At 38.8% G+C, this 5,955-nt stretch overlaps 1 protein-coding gene across 2 annotated transcripts in view; it reads right to left on the bottom strand.

Moving 5' to 3' along the window:
- Positions 1-1,282, bottom strand: part of abca1b (ATP-binding cassette, sub-family A (ABC1), member 1B) — a 28,762-nt gene extending 27,480 nt beyond the window's left edge. The window contains exons 1-2 of one of the 2 annotated variants that reach the window (XM_027016363.3): positions 979-1,282; positions 496-619 (exon numbers count right to left, since the gene is read on the bottom strand). The gene's annotated coding sequence lies outside the window, so the exon portion shown is untranslated. The remainder of the gene's footprint in view (positions 1-495; positions 620-978) is intronic. The other variant, XM_027016364.3, reaches the window with a different exon arrangement.
- Between the last annotated feature and the right edge of the window lie 4,673 nt (positions 1,283-5,955).

Here is a 5,955-nt window from a genome sequence, read left to right on the forward strand (position 1 = left end):
ATTCACCAGGAGTCTGAGACACAAACCAAGCTTCTGTTCAAATGCTAATGAAAACTTTTCATATTTGTGCGCGTGATCTTCAGCTCAAGCCAACAAGACCTAATCAATCAAATTCTCAAAAGCTTTCCAAGCTGTAATATTTTCTGGAGAAAAGGGGTCTAGAAGAAGGTTACGGAAGTTAATTTGTTCAAAGCCTTAGGCTATTTTTTGGTATTACCTTACACTGTCCAGAAGATGTGAACATTGTAGGTCATTATAATTACATATACACTGATGCAGTTGTGAACAGGATGGGTCATTAGGTCATTAGGAACAAAGTATTTGATACTCTGTGTATTGAAAAAAACAAACAAACAAACAAATAAGCAAGCAAGCAAGCAAACAAACAGAGAGAGAGAGAGAGAGAGAGAGAGAGAGAGAGAGAGAGAGAGAGAGATCAAGAAATACCTGCTTTTCGTTAAATGTACTTCTCGTTATTTTGTCTATTATACTTACATGAATTAACCTATGTTCCTTCAGATATTGCTGTGTTCAATACCGGTGGGCATTACTTTATCACGTTTCTTCGGTTTTCCTGTTTAATGAGTTATGGAGTGCACAATTCTTCTGTAATCTTCCCCTGGCGATAAATAAATGGAATAGGAGAGGTTTGTCCACTAACCGGAACGAATCTACTTTTTTATTTTCCTTAAAATTTGGTTGTCTGATACAGTGCTGTACGGAAACATGAAGCTGTCTGTTGTTTTTGAAACAATACGACGGGACTGTGCCACGTTTCTCCTTTTCTGGTATACTACTGACCACTGGGACTTTCTTCTACAGATTCTTCGAATAATCATTGTTGCTTTGGTTATCATGTAAATAATCTGATTATTTACAAGAAACTGCACGAAAACACCGACGTCCTTTCAGATCATTTTACAATGTTTCTACTCCCGTCACTTCACGAAAAAAAAACGAAAAATACAATTCTATTACCTTTCTCCAGACACACCTGATGATTTCGTCTTGGGCATTCACTGTATTCCTTGTAAACGCAGAAAAACTTTCTTTCTTCAGTCTTCTGTAGGCCTTCTTACATCAGTAAGATAAAGTAAAGCTTCTCTCATTGAAAAGGAGCATCTGTTCAATTCACTAAAGGCTTTATAACGCACCCAAGACACATCCGCTCGTAGAGCCGGGGTTACCATCGGTCATGAGGATGCGTGGACGGGATTTTACCGGGCAAACACGTGCAGCGCCAAAACATCTCCTAAAAGAACTAATTTCGTACTCAGACGTGCAAGCCGACGGTGATAAAACAACCTATGGAAAAGAAGATAAATAACCCACTGAAAACAAGCTGCGGTGCAGTTTTTTTTCCTCCTAATTTATACAGATTGTCACTTTCAAACGGAACAAGCCCATTCTCTGAACCTAACTCCAATTATTAAAAATAATTACGTTAATCAATAGTTATTTTAAAATTATTTATCCTAGATTAGTTATTTCATTTACAGTTTGAATGGTCACCTTTCCCCCATTTCGCCTCAGTGTCTTTACCACGACCACAGATGCTTAACTTGAGTTTCTCTGAGACCAAAAGGATAATAATGAAAAAAGAATCATGGACAGTGTCACAGCTACAGGACGATAGGGAAAAATAAACCGTTTGCAAATTAATTGTCAATCACCAAAATTGCCGTTACCCCTAGAAAATAAATAAATGACCCAGTACTACGTACGAGTCTGCCAAAGTTCAACATTTGGAAGAATGTATTACACTAAAACACTGCAATTTTGGTACAAGCATGACTGAGTTATGATGCTTTCATTATTTTATTCCGATAGCAAATGAAGTAAGAGTGCTGATCCCTCTGATAGGCTGATAGGATAAAACCACAATCAAAGTTCACCGAAGCTGACTCACAAACCTTTTCTCGGACTCGGATCTTTTTTTTACATGCCACTACTCGCTAATATTATTGTTTAATTCTAAACACAAAAATACAGTATTGCCATTACAAATCAATGGCAGAGACAAACTTAAATGCATAATTATGACTGCCAAAGTACAGAACTGGAGCATATTCCACTCCTTACTCCTTAATGGTGTGCCTGCCAATTTTGAGTGGACACAGTGTCTCGCGATATTATGAGCATTGTGCAACCATTGTGAAATTTCGGACAGTCCATTGCTTTAGGTTCAAGCCTCAAGAACTGTGCTAAGTTTTGACCAGCTCAGAGAATGAATCAGCTGTTAAAAAGATATTCACACCAGTTTTATAGGTCTTCGTCACTTTGGTGTTAACAAATACGTTTATTAACCGAATGGCTCAACTCGCTTGACTTTTACGGGAATATCAGAACAGACTGCTTGATAACACAATGTCTAATTTCATCAAGTTTGTCTCTTAGGGTAGAAGCACATATATTTGCCTCTTACTGTATTATATCGTCCAATAATATATCCGTAATATAATCCGAGGTTATTTGCATGGGTGTCGTAAATCAGTTGTAGCTATGCATATCGATTCACCGTAATTATCCACATGTAACCTTTGTCTTTTAATATGGGGGAAAAGTTAAGTGACGTCACACCCCCGTACCCTGCGTTTGCTCTCGAACAGACGTCTGCTCTAGAATATTCTTAGCCAGCGCCGTCTGGAGGAAGTCATAAAATGCTTGTACAAAATTTTTAAGTAAAGGCTAACAACATTGAGGGGTGAGCGGGAAAGCGAATAATCCTGATAACAGGTCTCTGGCGGGTCAGCTGTTGTGGCGCTTCCAGTAAACTTCGGTGAAATTGAGCAAGTTTTATTTGCTACAACTAAATGTGACGCAATCAACAACTAGAACGTTGGAAGTAGGATATTTTGTTTTCATGTGCTGATATTTAGACCACTTAAGATAGGCTGCGTAGAGGCCTAGCGTAGCTTGGCATATTATTGATTATCCAGTTTCATATTGGAATTTAGTGTTACTTAAATGCTGGTTTGCCACTTGTGTTAATGAGAGAGTTCTGTTGTCTGTGCTCGGACTAATATTGATTACTAGTCTGTTTGGGAAATGTTGGTGAGAAAAGGCCTCAATTGGACTTGTGTTGAACTTGTCCTTCATATAAACATACTACGTCATACACACTTACTATAAATATCTTTATATGCTAAAATCCTGTTAAAAATCTGTAATGTGTGGGTATTGTAATGTTTCAGTTTGACAACACAAGTAGACCAAAGCCTTCTCTAATAGGTGTTTCTTTGTAAATTTAGCAATCCTTAAAAATATTTAATTGTATAATCTCATTGGATGAATGCAGCTGACTGTAATAAACATTCCATTTTAAACGCATTGCACAATGGATTTGAGTTTAACTCTTTTAAATCTTGTGAGATGAGTAAGCCTCTTGAATTCTGTGGAGTAAATGTGCACGATGAAGTAACCTGAGGAAGTTTTCCATTCTCTGTGCCTGAGCTCTGCTTGTCCTGAGGGACAGTACATTGTTCCTGCAGTATTTAGCAAGCTATTTCTCGGGATCAGGTTCACATAAAGTCAACCTTTTGTTAATACAGCAGGTTTCCAGAGGGAAGCTCACATAGTAAAATTACATTTACAACATTTGTTTTTTAAATGTTTTATTTAATTTGATATATATCCTTTTTAAACATGTAACTTATAAATGTCTTTACTGTAAGTATAATTCTATGATGCCATATGTCATATATGACATACAACAGTATGTGAGCTCTCTGGCATTCAAATTCATGACTGGCATCTTGCTCTACCAGGTATAGCCATTCATAATGAAATTTAATGATTTTTTGAATATATACACGGAATGGCCACTTTATTAGACAGAGCATATAATCAGAGTGAGAAAGCTTTCCGTGGATCGGTGTTAGTGTGAATCTACATGAGAATGGGAAAATTGATTGATCTAAGCAATTTAGATCGAGGCATGCTCATCGTTGCTAGACTAGCCAGGTACAGTATTTCAAAAACCACCAATCTTGTGGGGTTTTCTCGTGCAGTGGCTTTGTGAGTATCCAGAGATTGGCATGATGGAGGAACAACGTCTGATGAAAGGATGGGCTATAACGGATGGCCTATAACATCAGATGACCATTTCGAGTGCCATTGTTGTCTAAGCGAAACATAAAGGCAAGACTCCAGTGGGTGAAGGAATGCAAAAATTGGAACACTGAGTAGTGGAAAAACATTTCCTTGTGATTTGAATCCTGATTTTTGTGAATCAGTGAGCCCTTCCTGTCAGGGGTCAACAGTTCAGGCTGGTGGAGGTGGAGTGATGGTGTGGGAATGTTTTCTTGGCACACCCAGGGTCCTCTGATACCTGTGGATGGAAGTTTGAATGGTAGAGTTTACCTAAGCGTTGTGGCCAACCAAGTTCATCCTTTCATGGCAGAAGGACACTTTCACCAGGACAGTGAGCCATGTCACAAGGGTTGTATAGTCATGGATTGATTCCAAGAACAAGACTGAGTTTTCCTTGCTTCCTTGGCCTGTACAGTCCCCAGATTTTAATCCTATAGAGCAGCTATGGGATGAAGTAGAACAGGCTATTCAGAGCATGTCAGTACCTCCATCTAATTTGCAGCAACTGTGCGAAGCTGTCCTGTCCGCATGGGCCAAGAGTTCAACTCCTAGTGAAATCTATGCCATGATGAATTGCTGTGGTTCTGAAGGCTAAAGGAGGTCCAAAGCGCTACTAGATGGGTGTGGCTAATAAAGTAGCCATTCAGTATATATGTAAGTTCTTCAGGCAATCTCAACCTGTCCCTTGGAAGATCTGGTCCTCCTACGTGCTTAAATCTTGACAGATGCCCAGGCTGCAATGCATGTACAGAATAACAAGGCCTGATTTCACATAGAAAAACTGAAGAAAAAAAACCCCATTGTATTTATCTGGGTTGATTCATGACATCTGGGGTAAATGTTCAGATTCATGGAATATAAGGAAGAACAGATCCTCAGTGCCTGAGAAGGGGGTAAACAGATCCTTACACCACAGAAACCATGTACTCTGTCATATTCAGTGATGCTTTGTGTCCTTACAGACTTTACAGAAGCGGGATGCCGTGCACTCAGTACCTTCTCAGCAGTTTGCTTTGAATTTGCTCTAACTAGGCATAATACCCATAATCACCAATTTTCAACAAACTTCTTCCTGGTTTTATACTTTTCTAAATCTATTTAGACATTAACTTAGTTAAACATAGTCAAGTTTTAAAAAATGCACAATGCCATCTGTCCATAAGAATTGGCCACATTGGTCTTTCCTTTCTTGAGACAGAATAAACAGCTAATTTGGTATTATTCACATCACTGCAATGGCATATAATTGCATTTCTGAAAGTCTTTTTACCTCGGTCATAATGTGTGGAGTCCCCCACAGCTAAACTGGGATCTGGCCTGCCAGATGAAAATTAATCTTAAACTAGATTAAGAAGGACTTTCAGTGTTGAATCGTCACTATCAGTAAAACAAGACTAGGCTGGTAACAAAAGAGAAGGTGCGATCCATGTCCAACAAAGCAGTCCTGTATTTCTCAAGACAATACTTTTTATCTGTAATTTACAATTAGAATCCATTTGTTAAGGTACGTTAATATTTTTAATATCACTAACACATTTTAGTCATATATTATGTGGGATTGCTTGTTTGTAGCATCGGATTCCTTGGTCATTTATTGAAAAAGGGACAATTTACAGGACATAGGCCGATATCTTGTATGTTGCCATACGTGACTGCTCTCTAGTGGACAAAGAGATCAATGCAATTTCCAATTTGACAATCGAATTGTTTGCTATTGGTGTTTACAGTAATCTGGGTGGGATCTATTCATCTGCCAGTATTCCACCTCCCCCACTCTCTCTCATACGCGCGCACGCACGCACGCACACACGCACACACACAGTCCCTGACCCATGCTCACCCTCTCCCTGGTACAACAGCAAA

The sequence above is a fragment of the Electrophorus electricus genome, chromosome 4, assembly GCF_041902795.1.
Source record: "Electrophorus electricus isolate QZ-2024a chromosome 4, ASM4190279v1, whole genome shotgun sequence".
In the NCBI taxonomy this organism is placed as follows: Eukaryota; Metazoa; Chordata; class Actinopteri; order Gymnotiformes; family Gymnotidae; genus Electrophorus; species Electrophorus electricus.